The 19,719-nt window shown below is 36.9% G+C and overlaps 1 protein-coding gene across 4 annotated transcripts in view; it reads right to left on the bottom strand.

The window, feature by feature from the left end:
• SNTG1 (syntrophin gamma 1) overlaps window positions 1–17,149 on the bottom strand; it is a 907,627-nt gene extending 890,478 nt beyond the window's left edge. For 2 of the 4 annotated variants that reach the window (XM_032421884.1, XM_032421883.1), the window contains exons 1-2: window positions 16,920–17,149; window positions 15,742–16,534 (exon numbers count right to left, since the gene is read on the bottom strand). The gene's annotated coding sequence lies outside the window, so the exon portion shown is untranslated. The remainder of the gene's footprint in view (window positions 1–15,741; window positions 16,535–16,919) is intronic. The other 2 variants (XM_032421890.1, XM_032421889.1) reach the window with 2 other exon arrangements.
• Between the last annotated feature and the right edge of the window lie 2,570 nt (window positions 17,150–19,719).

Below are 19,719 nucleotides of genomic sequence, written 5' to 3'. Positions count from 1 at the left end.
GGGGTGCCTGGGTGGCTCAGTCAGTTAAGCGTCTGCCTTCGGCTCAGGGCATGGTCCCAAGGTCCTAGGATCTAGCCCTGCATCTGGCTCCCTGCTCAGCGGAAAGCCTGCTTCTCCCTCTCCTCCCTGCTCATGCTCTCTCTTCCTATCTGTCTCTTTCTCTCAAATAAATAAAATCTTTAAAAAAAAAAAGTGGAAACACCAAAATGCCCATCAGCTGATGAATAAATAAACAAAATGTGGTATATTCATAAAATAGAGTATCATACATACATGAAAATGAATGGAGTATTCATTTATCCTACAACATGCATAAACTTTGACAACATTATTCTAGGTTAAAAAGCTAATCACAAAAGACCACAGATTTTATGATTCCATTTACATGAAATCTCCAGAAGGAAACCCGTTCTAAGATAGAGACAGAAAATAGATTAAGGAATGCTAAGGGCTGAGAAGAAAGGAAAAAGGAGAGTGACTGCTAACGGATAAAGAATTTCTTTTTGGGTGTTGAAAATATTCTGAAATTAGGTAGTGGTGATGGTTGCACAATCTTGTAAATATACTGAGAACCAATGAATTACATACTCTAAAAGGCTAGATATTATGTTTGGAAATTATTTCTCTATTTTTTAAAAGCAATAGTGAACAGAGAAAGTGTCGGTAAATTTACAGAAGTGCTGACTATTTAAAAAGCATCAATAAGGACTAGTTTGAGATAATTAGAAATAATGTATAACTTAATACAGCACTGAACACCATAATGAAAGACAGTGATATTAACAAATAGTCTCTGTGAAAGATCTACAGGTGTTTATTGTACTACTCTTTCAACTGTTTTTGTAGGATTGAAATTTTTCAAAATAAAAGTTTAGAAGAAAAGTGAATGGAATTGCATTGAAGTTAAACAGCAGAGCAAAAATTATTAATATTAATCCTCTTTAAAAAGGTAGACATTCAATCACTCAACAATTTTTGAGCACTTCTGAGCAAATGTGGTAGGCAAAGCACTAGGAACACAACAGAGAGACTGGGTCTTTTCATAGTTTGATAGCTCATCTCCTTTTAGAAATGAATAATATTCCACTGTCTGTATGTACCACAGTTTATCCATCTACCTACTGAAAATACATCAAGATTGCTTCCAAGTTTTGGCAATTATGAATAAAGCTGCTATACACATCCATGTGCAGGTTTTTGTATGGACGTAGGTTTTCTATTCAAGTAATACCAAAAAGCACGGTTGCTGGATTGCATGGTTAGATTATGTTTAGATTTGTAAGAAACTGCAAAACTATCTTCCAAAGTGGTTGTACCATTTTGCTTTCCCACCAGCAATGAATTAGAGTTTCTTTTTCTCCATATCCTCACCAGCATTAGGTGCTGTCAGTGTTCTGCATTTTGGCCATTCTAATAGGGGTGTAGTAGTATCTCATTGTTGTGTTAATGTGTAATTCCTTAATTACATAGGATGTTGAACATCTTTTCATATGCTTTTTTGCCATCTGTATATCTTCTTTGTGAGGTGTCTGTTGAGGTTTCTGTTTAGGTCTTTTGCCCATTTTTTTTAAATTGGATTGTTCGTTATTTTATTGTTGAGTTTTGAGACTTCTTCATATATTTTAGGTAATAGTCCTTTATCAAATATGTCTTTTACAAATTTTCTCCCAGTCCATGGCATCTTCTCATTCTCTTGACATCATCTGTCACAGAGCAGAAGTTTTTAGTTTTAATGAAATCAAACTTAACAATTATTCAATTATTTCTCTAAGGGATTGTGTCTTGGTATTGTATCTAAAAAGTCATCACCATACCTAAGATCATCTAGATTTTCTCCTATGTTGTGTCTTTTGTTTTACAGTTTTGCATTTTACATTTAGGTCTATGATCCATTTTGAGTTAATTCTTTTTTTTTTTTTTTTTTTTTATTTTGAGTTAATTCTTAAGAAGGGTGTGAGATTTGTGTCTAGATTCATTTTGTGTGTGTGTGTGTGTGTGGATGTCTAGTTGTTCCAGCACCATTTGTTGAAAAGACTCTAGCATTTTTTAATTAATTTCTTTAATTGAAAGGTATTGATTAAAGACCATGCTCTTAGAATTTTAAACATTTGAAATTTGGCATAGTTTGCTATGTGGCACAATATATGGTTAAGTTTTATAAATGTATTTGTGAACTTCTAAATAATGTAAATTGCAAATAATCTATATTTGTAGGTATTATGTCTATTTGCATAACTATATCCTTATTTTTTGTTATAGAATGTGTGAGAGATTATAAAATCAAGTAAATATGGCATTAATGAAGATTTTTTTTTAGAAAAATAAGTAATTGTGTGGGAACATTATTGAAGTATTTAAACTTTGCATTAATTCTTAGACAAATATTATTGCTTTACACTATTATGTATCAGAAACTAGTGCTCATAAAGCAAAAGTAACTGGTATAAATCTATCATCCATCAGTTTAAAATAGTATTACTTGGGGTGCCTGGGTGGCTCAGTCTGTTAAGCGGCTGCCTTCGGCTCAGGTCATGATCCCAGGGTTCTGGAATCGAGCCCCGCATCGAGCCCAGCATTGGGCTCCCTGCTTGGCGGAAAGCCTGCTTCTCCCTCTCCCTCTGTCTGCCGCTCTGCCTACTTACGCTCTCTAACCCTGTTAAATAAATAAATAAATAAAAATCTTTAAAATAATATTACTTGCTCAAAATTCATTATTTTCTCCAGTATATTACCTGCCTTCTGAATACATATTATTAACATCCTGATAAGTGTCCAGTGTACTTATAATGGACATTCTGATTCTGTTACTGTATAACAAATTACATACACATGAGTATTCATAACACTGTTATTCATTGTAGCCCCAAATTTGAAACAACTCAAATGTCTTCCAATCATTAGATGGGCCAACAAACTGGTACAACTGTACCATGGAACACTATTCAGCAATTCAAAGGATAAATTTCTGACAATATGCACCAACTTGGATGGATCTCAAAGGCATTATGCTAAGTGGGAAAAACAAAAGTCACTCTCAAAAGATTATATATTGTATGACTGCACTTATGTAACATTCTCAAAATGACAAAATGGCAAAATTCTAGAGAGCGGACTAGTGGTTGACAGGTAAGTGGGGAGTGGGTCACACTATTAAGGGTTAGAACAAGGAAATTCTTGGGTTTTTTTTAAGATTTTATTTATTTATTTGACAGAGAGAGACACAGCGAGAGAGGGAACACAAGTGGGGTGCGGGAAGAAGGAGAAGTAGGCTTCCCACTGAGCAGGGAGCCCAATGCGGGGCTCGATCCCAGGACCCTTGGATCATGACCTGAGCTGAAGGCAGATGCTTAACGAGTGAACCACCCAGGCGCCCCAGAACAAGGAAATTCTTTTGCAGTAATAAAACAGTTCTATATCTTGATTGTGACGGTGGTGTAATGGTATATGTGGTGTAAATTACATAAAACTACACACACCACATACAAACACACACACATACAAATGGGTGGAGATAAAAACTGATGAACTCTAAATAAGATTTATAGTTTGTTTGACAGTATTGTGCCAATATCAATTCCTGGTTTTGGTATTGTTATATAATTATGTAAAATGTTACCTTGGGGGGAAGCTGGGGAAAGGTTTCACAAGAAACAGTCTCTGCAACATCCTTTGAGTCTATAATTATTTAAAAATGAATAAGAAGTTGAAAAAATAAATTATCCAAATATAGCATTGCTTTCTCTAGCTGCATCTATGATGGGCATTAAACAGTATTTAATTTTCTTTTACCATTCTTGGAGTATCATCATTGATTAAACCATAATTTATGGTTCCATTTCAACTCAGCCATGAACTAATTTGAACCTGCTAACAAATCTCAAAATTCTCCGAAGGTCAGTTTCCTAACCTGATAATCTGTGAGTACATTTCAGGTTCTACCTTGTAATGATTTCATGATTCTGGATATCCACTGTTTGCCTCTTTAGACTAAACTTTTTGAAGTCAGAGACCAAGCTTAGTCTTTAAAAGGAATTTATACTGTATCATTCTGCATACTGAGGTGGCCTACAAATATTGTACAAACAGAAACTGCTAAGTTATGGGCTGTGCTTTCTTTTCTATTCATCAGTATTCTGACCACTTGACATTGAAATTTAGAATTTTGACAATGCCAGCAAAACAAGTGTTGAACACAGATTATTTCTAACAAACTATTTCTTTCTACAAAATACATTCACCCTTCTTTATGACTCAAGAACTTAAAATGGTTGAAATATTATATTTTCATGTATTAACATATGAATCTTACTTTATAATTCTATATATTGTTTGAAGCGTGGGTCACTACACCAAAAACTAATGATGTATTGTATGGTGACTAACATCACATAATAAAATTAAATTAAAAAAATAATTCTATATATTGTAGAAATTTAAGGAACTTTCAGATTCTTCACTTAATCAGTTATACACCTCAAGTTTTTGCTGTCTTAGCAGAGCTAGTTGATATACTAATCCCATTCATTAAACTTTAACCTGCTTTGAACTTTCCTTTAAAATATCCCAGATAATTACAAACCCAGTGGTATTACAGGAACTCATATATTGCTTTAACAATCCAATATACGGATCTACTGATGCTCTATAATGTCTTGATTCAGTATCATCTGTTAAACATTTATTGCTAATTCACTTTATAACGTGCTTTATTAAAAGTCATTAAAAACTGCAGCTGCATCCCGTAATCATTTCCTAAATATAAAGACTGCATTTATAAATGATCTCCTTGTTCAAAATACTGCCATACAGCTCACAAACTCTTTGTTAGAAGCCAGAGAGCTTTTATTCTTTACAAAAAGAAATGCTAAGTAATTCATCAGTTGCCAAACTTTTTTTTTTTTTGGCCACATATCGGCCTTGTTCCAACCGCTCAACTTCCATGTTCATAAAGAATAGTTATGATCTCCGGTTGATGCTTACAACTTTTATCTATTTGAGTGCCATCTTGCTCCTAGGATTCAATCTCTTAATGTGTATGTATCCTTGATAAACTTGAAAAAACTCAATGGTTTGGCTCAGCTAAAGACACTGAAGTGAAGCTCTTATGCAAATATTCTGGGACTACACATTGAAGGAAGAGACTGTATTTCATTTGGAGTTTTGTTAATACCATTCAGGAGAAACTAGCCTGTTGGGGGCTTTACATGCTTATAAAAATAACGTAAATTATTTCTAAGCTTCACTTAATTGATTGTTCTTTGATTGTACCGCTTTTATATATATAACAAAACATTTTCTCAGAGAACTGAAGTTTGGATATGAGATAAAGAAATTCATTTTCACAAAAACTGCATTATATATAATAGAATTGCTTATTTCTCAAAAACAATTTCATTTATTCATAAGCATAACTGGTAAATATTTAGCATTTGTCAATTTTTTGACAGTATCTCCTAAAATAATGTAGGACACCTGTAATTTATTCAGTAGAATAGTATGTAGTATGTATGCATATATTACTTTAAATATGATCCATAGGTAGAAGGAAAAAAATCCTAAAAAAAATTTTCCATTTGACATGCCAGGTAGAATATCAATAGTATCAGAAAATGACCTTAACTAATAAAGTAGACATGAATCACTACAACTATGGTAAGTTTATGGAGAAACATGAGAAGGATTATAACCAAAGAGTTGCATTTAGTAAGCTCATTTACATTTAAGTCAATCAAATTTATAACTGGCAGGAAATAAATTATTCCATTTCTCAAGTAAGACCAGGACAACAAAAAATGGTCACTACATTAAAAGTAAAGGAGATGGTTCCTTCACAAAGAACTTTTGTATAAATCTATAACCAGATAATTCCTTGTGCCCATGGATTGCTAACTAACGTATCATTGCCAAATATACAGGTAATAGCATAGGAATTCTATTCAAATAATAGTTAACAAAATTATCTGCACTTCTCACTCCCCTTCTCCCTCCTCCACATTGATAAACACCTCCTGCCCTCTATGGCTTAGCCTCACATAGACTCACGGACTCAATGCCCCACATTGACTCAAATGTGACTCATTGATTCAAAGCAAAAGCTCACACTGACACTCTAAACCATCTGATTCCATCAGAGATGAGGGAATAAATCACCCACTGTTTGGTGGTACATTGACTCCTTTAGGTTTACTGGGGAGCCTTTTAGTGCACTGAAAAGGTAATTTGCTAAATGGCACACTAGTGGTTTAGAAAACTTAATTGGCTTCCAAAAAGTAGATAATTTACTCCTTTTGTACCAAGATAAAGCCAGGCAATTATCTGGGTAATTTGAGTGGTTTGAGAAAGGAATTTGAATATTAGACAAGAGCAAAGTTTTTGTTTGCCTGAACTCTTGGAAATTCCAGCTATTCCTATGGAATTGGCAGTACTTCTGTGGTCTTCTATGTCATTCAACTCAATGAGAAATAAAAAGTACAGAGGAGATTTAGATTGGTCTGAAGATCTCATGTACCCATTTTCATCCTCAGAAATTTCTTTTAGAAAAATATGGAAATTTTACACATCTAAAGCAGAACAAACAAGTAATATAGATAAAAATACAAAGGAGATTAATAAAACAGGCATTATTATTTGAGATGAATTTCAGCCTTTCAAGCAAAGTCAAAATTATGTTACATATTACTAGTGGAGGAAAGTTAATTTTCCAGTAACTAAAACAAAAAAGTGATTATTGAATATTTTATATATTTTACATGATCACTTAAAAATAAATATTTAAGTAATGGGAAAAATAAAAGCTTAAGCAGATCTCTTCCCAAGTAATTGTGTGTATCTCTTTTAGTTTTACTCTATGATGAATGACATTTTCTCTCACCAGACCTCCATCACCACAGGCAAAACTGATGTAATGCAACAAAATATTCATTTTCCCAGGAATGTGGTATCACCAGATTTCAAGGGGGGGGGGGGGCTGTGAACTGGGAGTGAAAAGGTAACTATATTGCTTTTTAAGAATGTGGTCTTTCCATTGCTTTTCCCTTAGTTTGATCCTTAGGACCTCACACTCTGAAGGATTATCTGAATCATTTTTTAAAACTGTTCTCTCCAAGATGCCCAATGATCTACTTTTGGGTGAACCCAAAGGCACTTGAATCCTTATTTCTTTCACCTCCATCCAGCATCAACTTTAACCACCTATTTTTTTCTTGAAATTCTATGTATTTTCCCTTTTTACACTTTTCTAAGCACTTTTGTATAATCCTCTCTCCTATTACTTTTCCATTCCCAAATGTGAATGTTTATGTTTATGTTCATAAGCAACTGTTTTCTCTTCATTCTCTCAAAAAGTTAATATATTTTCATGGCTTCAGCAATAATCTTTATTGCAATGACTGAGTTGGGTATGTCAGGTTTTACCCTCTTTCTGAAACTAATGGTTCCTTCACCTGCCATTTGGCTGTGACACCCTTTTACCACTCATTTGATATGTCCCAAGTCAGATGTAACATGGTTCCTTCCGAAGAAGAGAATTTTACATTTATATGCTTAGCATTTACCTAGCATGTATCAAAGGCATTATCTCATTTGAGCTCCTCTTCTTGATTCTTCTTTTATTAGTGGCATTACTCTCACTTAATCATCCAGTTTTAATGTGCTCATTTTTAACCTTAATCCTGTTAGGTCAAGTTCCCATTACCTCCAATCTGAATTACTGCGACAGAACCAATCCTGGTCCTTCATGACTCCCTGATGCTTCTGAAATATGAGTTCAACATGTCATTATGTTGTCCACAAACCTCCCTATCTGTGTAAGATTAGGGTCAAGATAATATGGGAGTCCTTCAAGATTCTTAAGAATCTAAACTCTTTCATAACTTACTAAAATGTCAGTAAAATACAGTTGCTGAGTTGTTTTATCACAATCTGAAGCAAGTATATATTAGGTGAGATATGCATATAATAGGTGGCAGTTTTTCTTCCCAAACCACCTATAGCATGTGGAGAAGTATGAAATATTGACCAAATCTCAATTTTTATTTAATCTAGAGAGAATCATTTAACTTTCCTAGACTGCAATTATCTCATTTGGAAAACAGGAATGACAGTCAGCCTTATAGTCCTGCCATGAAAATCAGATGAGATTCCCTAAAGGGGACTTTTTAAAACTGTTAATATCATAAAAATGCCAGAGAATCGGAGCATGAATGGAAATTAAAGAAGGCAAACTTTCCTGGAACATATTTCTTATGTTCTATGAAGATTCTATGCAGCAATGAAATAATTCTAACTCCAACTTCAAGAGGCTTTTCAGAAATTTATTGCCATGGAAAGAAAACACAGAATGGAAAAAAGAAATAATTGATTAGGTGGGTAACAGGTAAATCACTTAAAGGATTTATAAGCAGAGAAAATGATGAGCCCAAAGAGAAAAATGAACAGCCTATTTATGAATTAAAGGAATTACCCTATTCTTTTTACCTTGACTCTAAATATGCCCTATCATATTACTTCTTGGTCATATTATCTATGATACATGGTGCAATATTTAGGCAATTAACCTGCTTTTAGGAGTGTTACTTCTTCAATATTAAAACCAGACCAGAGGAAAAAGAAAAAGATAAATAGTCTAGTGAAAATTGAGCACGCTTATCATATGATAAATGAGGATATATTATTTTAAAATGCTAGGAAAAAAATACCCTCCAAGGAAAAAAAAATGCTATCCAGCTGGAAGTACTATGATCCACACCGGTCACTTTCCTTACTCCATCCGTATGTCCTTTTGATATTATACATTTTTGAGTAATAAAGTAAAAAGGACACCCACAAAGCTTTGGTGCATTAATTACATTGAAGGTCACGTTGTATACATTTCATTTTAAAATGTTCTTCTTAGAAAAGCCAGCTTTTAGAGAGACAATAAGCCTAGGAGCCCACTTTGGCTGAGTATTCTGTCAGCATTAGATACATTAAATGACTCAGAAATCTTTGATAGATTGTTCAGTAATATTGTAGGGGAGAGTTGCTGTTGTTTCTATCCTATGATATAGTTCCCCTTTTCCTGAAGAATGCACCAAAATTTGTATTGGGGATAGAGGAACTGCCTTGTACTTAATGGACAGTAGTCAGTAATTTATTATCTTTCTTTTTCTTTGCCTAAAATTTAGTCAATGTTAACATCTGGGTTATTGTTGCTGTTGCATGTATAAGAGGAAAGAAAGACAGTAGTGAGAAGAGATTCTAGAATAAATGCATTATGGAATATTGTTGATCTATATTCATTCCTATTTATTCTATGGACTATGTTTCCCCCACAATATTTTTGACCATCCAAGTAATGGAGTATCTACTTCATCTCAGCCACTCATCATTATTTGAGATTTATTACTTGTAAACTTCTAACAGGTATTAAGATGAGGGTTTTTGCCAAGTCATGGTTCATTCTCCTATTTTTAGATAAAAACAGGACTAGTAAAAACTCTAAGAATATCAGTTCTTTTTTTTTTTTTTTTTAAGATTTTCTTTATTTATTTGAGAGAGAGAGCACAAGACGGGGGAGCAGGAGAGGGAGAAGCAGACTCCCCGCCGAGCAGGGAGCCCGATGCGGGACTCGATCCCGGGACTCCAGGATCATGACCCGAGCCGAAGGCAGTTGCCTAACCAACTGAGCCACCCAGGCGCCCCTAAGAATATCAGTTCTAACAGATGGCACTGACAGCAGAAAAGTAATGGTTCTGCAGGCCACAGGACCAAAGGCATCCTGCGTACTGAGTCCAGCTTGCAGTGCATTTGTTCTATTAAAAAACTTTAAAAGTTAAATTAGCTGAAAATGAGATTTCACACAAAACTCTGCTTTCAGTTCCCAGATTTTGCTTTTTTTTTTTTTATAAAGATTCTATTTATTTATTTGACAGAGAGACACAGTGAGAGAGGGAACACAAGCAGGGGGAGTGGGAGAGGGAGGAGCAGGCTTCCCACTGAGCAAGGAACCCGACATGGGGCTCGATCCCAGGACCCTGGGATCATGACCTGAGCCGAAGGCAGACGCCTAACGACTGAGCCACCCAGGAGCCCACCCCCAGATTTTGCTTTAATTGAGGAGAGCTAAGAGTCAGGAACCTCTTGGGGGGCTTGCTTTCTGCAGTTTGCTGCAGGCTCTTCTGACCAGCCACACTCATTAGCTTATATGCCTAAGCCCAGTAGGCATTTCAATTTACAATCTATGCAAAGAAATGTAGGTTTGGGCGCCTGGGTGGCTCAGCCGTTAAGCGTCTGCCTTCAGCTCAGGTCATGATCCCAGGGTCCTGGGATAGAGCCCCACATCAGGCTCCCTGCTCAGTGGGAAGCCTGCTTCTCCCTCTCCTACTCCCCCTGCTTGTGTTGCCCCTCTCGCTGTCTCTCTCTCTGTCAAATAAATAAATAAAATCTTTTTAAAAAAAGAAATGTAGGTTTGGATAAGTAAACAGAAAAAGAAACGGTCTAGGACAAAGCATGAAGAAAAGAACTAGGTAGTGATGAGCATAGTACGCTCTGGAAGACAAAATGGGAGATTTATCTAGAGAAATATTAAGAGAAAATTGTGGGATAGTGAGAGCCACCAGATGCAGATTGGCCTAACAAGCTAAGTAATAACAAACACCAACTTGACCAATTTCCTGCTGGGAAGAAGCAGTGCACTAACCATTCTCTATGCTCTGTTATTTTAACGTTCCCAACCACATTTGAGGTGGAAATTTTCTTTCTTTTACATATGAAAATAAAGAGACTCAGAATTTACATCCCTTGCCCAAGTTTGTATAGCTAATGAGACTGTGTACCAGGATTCAACTGATCCCAAATCTCATGCACTTTCTACCATAAAAGAAGGGAATGTTTTCGAGAAGAATGATCTGAGGGAAGCAGAAGAAGAAAAGTTTTGAGCTCAACTAAACCTGTAGGTTTTTGTGTGTTTGTTTTCTAATAGACATGATAATGAATTCCCAAGAGAATCAAGAAAACAGATAAGCTATTAAATTAAGATAAAGTGATTTACCCAAGATCACATAATGAGTTGATGAGAAAACCAATATATTTGATTCTAGACTTCATATATACTCAATATATTTTTAACCATGCAATTGACACTTTTCTCTTATCAAAACATTCTTAAATTTCTTAATCTCAGATATTTATTTCTCACCATAGAGCTAGCTGTTTGAGAAGATTTAAAGAAAATGTATTATTTTTTTCAACTGTTTTATATGAGTAACATTATATTGTTAAAATTCTGATATCATTTCTAAAAGATTCCTACTTTCTGTAAATTTATTTAGTGAATTTATCATGTAAGCATTTATTCCTTTAAAAAATTAAATCTTCAGCTCTTTGAAATATTGAGTAACTGGTAATATATTTGCTAAATATAAATGTAGTTATAACTACTTTACAAATTTTAATTTTAAAACTTATACAAATATGTGCATTAAATGTGATGAAGTGATAAAGAATTAGCCACTATTCTAATGCATTGAGTTGATGATTCTTTTAATTTAAGAAAATATTATTACTTTAGTTTTGCTGATAATTTGAAGACTAAATTTAGGAAAATCTAAAATGATCTTCTGACACTTTGTATAGAATGTGTTCAACAAGCTTCACAGTGATAATTCAAAGATAAAGTTCTTGGTCACATGACATTATTTTAATAACCTTTCATTTCCTACCTTTTTCCCATTTTCCTTTCTTTGTAGTTTATTTCCTTTTTCCTTTTTGGTAACCGATAACAAATAAAACCAAAAATAATCTTTAAATTCTATCACTAATTAGGTAATTTTATAATTTTCATCACAATTTAGATTTCTTAAACGTACTATGACAATATTTTTAGTGATACTCTAGAAATCTATAAAGACCACATGTTCAAAAATTACATTTTAAAAAATCATATTTTAAAACTCCAACTTAAGAAAGAAAATAAGCAATGAGATGTTGCTTAACTTGAGATTTCCTGAAGACGTCTAAGCTTTGGACTAATCACAACATTTCCAGGACATCTCCATGGATCAGTCCATGTTGTCCACACTTCATTCCATCATCACTCACCCTAAATCAAATCCAATGCTTCTACATGTGTTGTTAGATATTTAGTTTTAAAGTCCATTTAATCCTAAAACTCATAGGATTAAATATCATTCTTCTTTTACAGACCAGAAAATGATGACATGAAGGCAGTGACTGATCCATTTAAGGTCAAATGAAACTAGTTAAAATGAACTCGAGTCATGCTGACCTAGACTTGACTATTTGGTGTAAGACATGGTGTCAGTTTTGAGTAATAAATATTTTTAAACCAGGTCCTACCTGCATTCTAATAGTGATTCAATCAAGAGATATAAAAAATTGATGCTGAGTTAACAGGAAAATATTTTATTACCTACACTTTAGTTCTTAAATGTAAGAGATATGTCCACCATATAGGAATCAGCAGGGAATTTTTCAATGAATGAGGGAATCAATGCTATTGGAGATTATTTATAATAATTCAAAGATACAGCACTCAGGTTTCCAAAATGCTCTCAAAAGCATCATATCGTGACTCTCAACCTTTCATAGAGTAGGCATCCATTCATTTGTCCCACAAATATTTAGGTGTCAACCATATATAAAGCATTGTGCCTTGATTGGTAGGTAAAATAATCTCTTTTAGGGAAGAAAAATTAAGTTTCAGTGGGTTGAGTGACTTGTCCAAGATCTAATGACAAGCAGTTCAAGAATCCTGATCTTTTAACTGTTAAACAGTACTTCTTCTGCTACATCATGATGCATAACATATTTTATACTGCAGCATGTTTGTTTCTTTCAACGCATGCCATGTACAACTCATTCTCCTAAGCTCAACAGAAAGAATATACTAAATAAGAGGTCTCTTTCCATTTGAGTGCTATTCTATGACTCACTGTACAGGTTTCTGGGGAGGTGAGATGACTATAGAAATAATTTCTGACTTACAATATGCTTTTCTTCACCAGTGGCTTTTGCGTTGCTTGTTAGAATTGGATGAATAAGTGCTATTTGCCTGGAATTCACATCTTTTAAATGGTACAAAAATAAAAGTCAATTACCAGAGGCCTTCCTAAGTTCCAATAATAATCATCTCATAATCCTACATTTTGATAAATACATATATAGCAAGCAACAATTCCAAAGGCAAACTAAAGATATTCAAATCCAATATGATATGATGGTATCAGTAATTACATTAGAATATCAAATTAATATTTAGATGGCCCACAGAAAAAGTTAACCAAGAAGCAGTTTTATAATATTTCATAACTTAAAGATTCAGGGCAGAACTCCCTGTCCCACTCTCAACTATTTCTTATTAAAAGAAGAAAAGCAATTGAACAGATCCAGGGCTCACTGTTAATTATCCTCTGTCCTATATACACCTTACATTTTCCTGATTATGCAATCCTATTTTGCTTTTCTCTTTTGAGTCTTAAATATAAGCAACAGCCAACAACACTTATCCTTACCAACAATACTCCCCGCCCCCAACCCCAGGAGAGGGGATGCTGAATTACTATCTGGCCAAACCACATGCATCCTTTTTCTCTAACAGACCAAAATAACTTTCAAAACAGCTTACTTTAATAAGATATGGATATCCTGGAATAAATTACTGATTTCTCTTTAAAGACAGGTGATTCAGTACAAAAGGACGGTTTGGTTTATTAGCCCATCAACTCCCTTTTTATTTATTTATTTTTTCTTTTTTGGGAGTGGAGGACAGTTAGATATTAGCATGTAGGTAGGCATTAAGTTGGTCTGCAAAAGTCTATCTCAATGTAATGACATTCCCCCAAAGATAAGAATTGATATGAGCTTCCATGCACCTTGCCTGAGCTTGGGTGGGTGAATTTGAGTTATTTATTTCTGTGACTAAATCTCCAGAGGAATTAGGCAAAGGTAACTTTCACTTTGTGCAGTTCAGCCACACATAGGGCAAGCCTGCCCCCTCTACCACTAAGAAGGTAACTGCGGCCACATACCAACAGCCATGCTTCCTGGAATACATTCTCTGCTTTCTTTTTATGCTCTGCCGACCAGGGGAGTCTCTCTATGGTAATTAATTGACAACCAAAATAAAAGTCTAACAATATGCCGTAATTCTCTTAAAACATGATTTATCATTCCATGTGGTAATTTCACTTCCATATCTCTAAAATTAGGGGGAAAAAATGAGGTTGTGTTAGGAGCACATTGTAAGTCTCCTGGGAAGGAATCCAAATCAACGGTACATTTTCTTTTCCTCAGATTATCATTTCTGACCTATATAGGGCAAAACAGCCCCCAAGGAGCTCAATGACATAGATACCTCTGCTCCCTTTCTGCTAAGCAAGCAGGTTCATGGTAAGCGGTAAGTGACAGTTAAGAATGATTTTTCCTCAGAGTGTAACTGCCACTCTGAGCCAATGCAAAACAAGGGCCCATCGACTCACCAACAAATACCATCTTAACTGCCTCAGATGATTTTTATGTTGAAATTGAGGAGTATAGGTATGGATATATATTAGAGACATTTTATATCAGTTATATATGAACTATGAAATAAAAAGAGAAACCTAAAGAACTATAATTTTTCAAAGGGGCAAACTCTTTCCACAGTGTTGGTTATGCATATAGCATCACATGTATTTATATGATTGTAGAAGTCCATACTTGCAAGTCAACACTCTCCACTGAACTGAATGTTCTCATTGGAATTGATCAAGCTCTTAGAGAAATGCCAGGCATATGTTATAAATTTGTGTAACTGCCTTTACCCAGTGAACCTTTTTTTATTAAAGCAGAATGCTTATCAAGGTCACTGTGAAAGCTTGTACTTTTAAACCTCCAGGGGAAGACAAGAGAAACAAGAATCAACAGAAAACAGATTTAATTAACACTTTAAAGTTTATGGTTTGTCAAGAACCTATTGGCCTATCGCTTTTTGGATTTCAGTGACAAATGCATTTTGTAGAACGAAGAAGTCAGAATGGTATCAAAAGCCAGCTCTCCTAAAAAGGGACACTAAAGCTTCTCATTTTCTCCCTTCTGGCAGATCTGGTTTAAGCAAGCCGTCTTAAGATTTAAAAGGCTGGAAAGACTATGCTAAGTAAAAAAAAAAGTGTGTATTTCTTTAGGTAAGATTCTACAGGTGCAAGTATACTTGGGGGTTGGGGTAAAGAGAGAGATCAAGTGTGTATGTATACGTGTGTTTGTTTTTATACCTGGTTTGGCAAATTATAATCATATAAAATAAAATAGAAGAGGTTGCTAAACAATCTCTACTTGTAACTTTGAGTCTTGAATACTATATAAAACAAATAAGATCACTTTAAACTGCATGCATGAAAGACCCTTTTACAAAATGCCAGATTATATTAGTTTTGAAAAAAAACAAGACACACACAAATTCAAAAATATATTAGATCAGCACTAAGAAAAATACTCAACCGAGAGTTTACTGCAATCATAAAAGGCAATACATATTATTTTTAATATTCTTGTCAAATAAGAGGCTTCAGAGAAGTAAAATATCCTACTATTTTATGAGGGAAGAGGTTTCCTAAGATCATGCTGCAAGAACATCATTGAAAAACAAAATTATCTACTTAATTCACACAGCAAGATCATACTGTTTATAATCTTTCTGTTAAAACCTTTACTTAAAAAAAGTCATTAGAGTTGTAAATAAGTAGAAGTAAGTATATTATCACTTACCAGCCAAGTAAAGGAATTAGAAGTCTTTCAGTTTCTCTAATGTAGGGATGTGAGTAGATCTGGAACCTCCTCTCACAAAGCTCTTTCCAAAATAGTTGGAACTCTCGGTGAGCATTCTGTTTATTTCATGAAGTGTAGGCCTTTGAGCACTTCGACCCCTTCTGCAGAGCCCATGGTTTTTCAGAGCCTCTAAGAACTTCAGCTTCACGCTCCTGCTTTCATTCCTCCCAGCCCCCTACGGAGAATTATTCTTGAAGTTGTTGCTGAGAGTTTGATCTGTGGAACAAGAGGACTCCTCAGAGCCCTGTATAGTAGTTGTAGCAGGTGGATAAGGAGGATTACTTTCCGTCTATCAAGGAAAGGAAGGGGGGACCAAGGGGTATCAGGAGGCACCGCCTTTTAGCTGCGAGGAGCAGGGAGCCCAGATGCCCGTGGCGACGACAGTGGCGGCAAGGGCAGCGCAGTTCTGTCCCTGTGGCTGCGGACCAGTCCGGAGACGCTGTCCATCCCCTCCGGTGCTGAAGTATACGGACTGGAACCCCCCCAGCCCCTCCCCAGATCGCACTTTCCTCCACCAGCGAATGCAAAGAGCTTCCTTGTCTTCCAGTCTCCCCTTCTTTCCTCTGGCGCTTTATATTTTGGTAGGGATTAACTGTTTTTCCAAAATAATACTCTCATACTTATTTGGTGGCAATGTTTCCGGGCGTTATCTGACATTAGAGGTGAGAATCCGTGGGAAATCAGATTTGAGCCTCTCCTGACTTTTCAGTGGCCCTGAACGAGTTTCCTAATGCTAGGAATGAAAGGAAACGCACGCACAAGCGCGCGCATACACGCGCACGAGGAAGTGGGGGGGGGGGAGAGGGAGAGAGAGAGAGAGAGAATATGAATAAATATAGATTATGTACCGTGGAAAATCCAGAGTTTCTTTGGGTCTCTAATTACAGAAAATGGAAAGGGTTATTTTGGAAGACGCCGCAATCTTGACTACCAATTAGGGGGACCATACTTAAATTCTGAAAAGCTCCATTTGAAATCCCTGGGTTAGACACAGTAAAGAGGTCGTGGGTTCTTCTTGGACCCTCCAAGCAGAAATGACAGGTTAGTTAAAAAAATAAAAAGACAGAGAACGAAAAAAAGAAAAAGAAAAGGAAAGGCATCTATCTCGGCTTTGCTACCTTTTAAAACGCTGCTAGATTGGTTCGGAACCGTTGCACAGCAGCTAAGAGGATCCAGCCGGACGCGGTTCATGTGAGTGTCAATGCTTGGGGAGCCTCGCGAAACAGAGTGGCGAGCCGGGAGCCTCGGGAGGTTGCGTTCCCAGGGCAGAGATCTAGAGCCGCCCACGGCCCAGGCTCCTTGCAGGGATGTGGGAAGAGTCTGATTTCACAAAGGATCGAATAAAAAATGCATAAAGTCAGCGGGAGGGCTCGACCATCCCCGCCCTTTTAAAGCCAGAACAATGCCCAACCCACCCGGCCCTTTGCCTGGGTTTTCAGTGCATTTCCCCTTGCCTCCCACGCCGCCCGCTAGCCTCTCTGGTCCAGAGTCTCCCCAGGCCTTGCAGGCACTTCGCTCCCGCTCTGTACAGTTCCCCCACTTCTGCCCATTCTACCTGCTCTTAATAACCGGCGGATGCCACGCGTAAGGAAGGGTTTGTGTGGGTGGTCCCCAGGGCGGTCACCGAGGGCTTCGCCACCCACACTCTGCAACGGGTGCAGATGTGCGTGCTGTGAGCCGGGGAATTGAAATACACAACGTTGAAACTGTTGGAAAACTGATCAAAATCGCATCCCCTGGGACCCTCGGAGCTATGTGTGGTGAAGAAGGAAAATGTAGGTAACACAGCCCACCCCTTCAGGCTCTGAACTTCGGCAGTGTAGATTTCTGAGCCAGGAGAATTAGGAAAAGAATTACTACGGGTGCGGGGGGAGCGAGGGGGGCGGAAGGAAACACTAATTTCTCTAGGGCGGTAGGAGAGGGGCTGTCGCCTGTCCCTAGCCTCCCTTCCTTGACGATTTCTCAGAATCTTCTTCCTCTGATTCTGACAGCACAGAGGAAGTCATAAGCACAGTGCTTTCCTCCCACGCTTCCATTACGGATTAGCGCGCGGGTCTGGAACCGTCCATGCCGGGTGGGCCAGTCTTCGTCTCCTGGAGGTAAACGCGCTCTCCAAGGCACTGGCTGAGCGAGGGACGTGGGGGACGCCAGCAGCCAGCAGAATGCTAGCTGGTTCTCTTGAGCTGAAACGTGTTTGAACCGGGATCACTTGGGAATGAAAATCAAACCGGCAGATTATTTATTCACACGAAAAGTTCATGTTTTCTTTGGACTTTGAGCCATTTCGCTGCGCAGCGCTCCCTTCTTTTCCCGGGGTGAGCACCAGCGCCCTGCCGGCTCCCGGCTCTGGCTGCAAGAGGCTGCGCCCAGTGTTGGACTCATTGCAGGCGGCGAACGCTGTGTGGAGCTCCACACGCAGATGTTCGCAGTGGAAAGAAGCCCATTACCAACTTAACTCTAACAGGCCTTTTGAGCAGAGGCTCGGTTGAAACGTGTGAGTCCCTGGAACCGTGCCTGATGAAGCATTTTGGTCTCACTAAACACAAACCTACCTGGAATTGTTACTTGAGGCTAATTTTCGAAGGGTGTGTTTTGCTTTAAGGTCCGTGTGAAAATAGATGGATATCTCAAGATTGTGGTAAATGAAGTTTCCCTTTTCCTTGAATGTGGAGGAACACACGCTTCTTGTATCTGCATGAACGAGTGTGTGTCATCCGTACAAGGAAGTTTGAGAAAGTGCTGGGTTTTGTCAGAGGACAGGAACTCTTCAGGGGTCACTCTCTCCCTGTCAGTAAAGAAGCATCTCTCCGCAATATTTAATTCTGTGCTAATTCCAGTTGATTCGATTGTTTGAATTATTTTCTCCAGACATGTAAAAACAAGAATAATTGCAGAAATTTAACACACCAAATAAAAGAAGAGCATTTAAATGAGGCACAGAGTACAAAGATGTTACTAATTAAAACCATGTGCACTTGATTATTCAGACCTAGAGGAACAGATTCTCTTTCTAAGCACTGATTGACATTAATGCAGAGTCTCTCTCTCCCTCAATCTTTCTCCTCCTCCCTCTCTGCCTGGAAGAGAAAAAAGAAGCGGTTGATTAATTTGAACTGTCAGTCCCAGTAAGATTATGTTAGTTTTTTTTTTAAAGAAGCAAAATCCACTCCATATTTTTCCACCTCAAGTTGTATAACCAGTTAGGGAAATTAAGATGATGAAAATTAAATGCAGTCTAACATCTGATGCTACAAATGAGTAAAGTACAACAAAACCAGGGGACAGATATACTGGGATCAATCAAAGAAATGTTTTAAGAAATGTCACCCTTGGAGCAGATCTTTTTAAAAAAATTTTTAAATGTAATTTTTTATTATTTTAAGTTATTATTTTTGAAATGTAAACATAGGGGCTCCTGGGTGGTTCAGTCGGTTAAGGGTTTGCCTTCGGCTCAGGTCATGATCCCAGGATTCTGGGATCCAGCCCCACATTAGGCTCCCTGCTCAGCGGGAAACCTGCTTCTCTCTCTCCCACTCCCCCTACTTGTGTTCCCTCTCTTGCTGTGTCGCTGTCAAATAAATAAATAAAATCTTTAAAAAAATTTAATACTCTAGAATGGTTACTGTGAATCCTAAAACAGATCATTCAATTTCTCTGTTTACAAAACTAGGATACAATCCCACCCAGCCCATTCTTCACAGTATAGGAATCTTAGAAAACATTAGTTTGTGAAACATTTTGGAAATAATTTGAAGTCCTTTGAAGGGGGGAGTTTGAAATATAAACCAAAATATCCATGCAATATGATTTAGAGTAATGATCATTGAATATGAAACTCTGACCTTCTGTATAACTTACACAAGCCTCCTATTTTGAGCTACATTGACACCATATATAAAATGGTGGTAATATAATTCC

Source organism: Phoca vitulina, unplaced genomic scaffold, assembly GCF_004348235.1.
Source record: "Phoca vitulina isolate PV1807 unplaced genomic scaffold, GSC_HSeal_1.0 scaffold25, whole genome shotgun sequence".
Classification (NCBI taxonomy): domain Eukaryota; kingdom Metazoa; phylum Chordata; class Mammalia; order Carnivora; family Phocidae; genus Phoca; species Phoca vitulina.
This window is presented reverse-complemented; position numbering and strand designations above follow the sequence as displayed.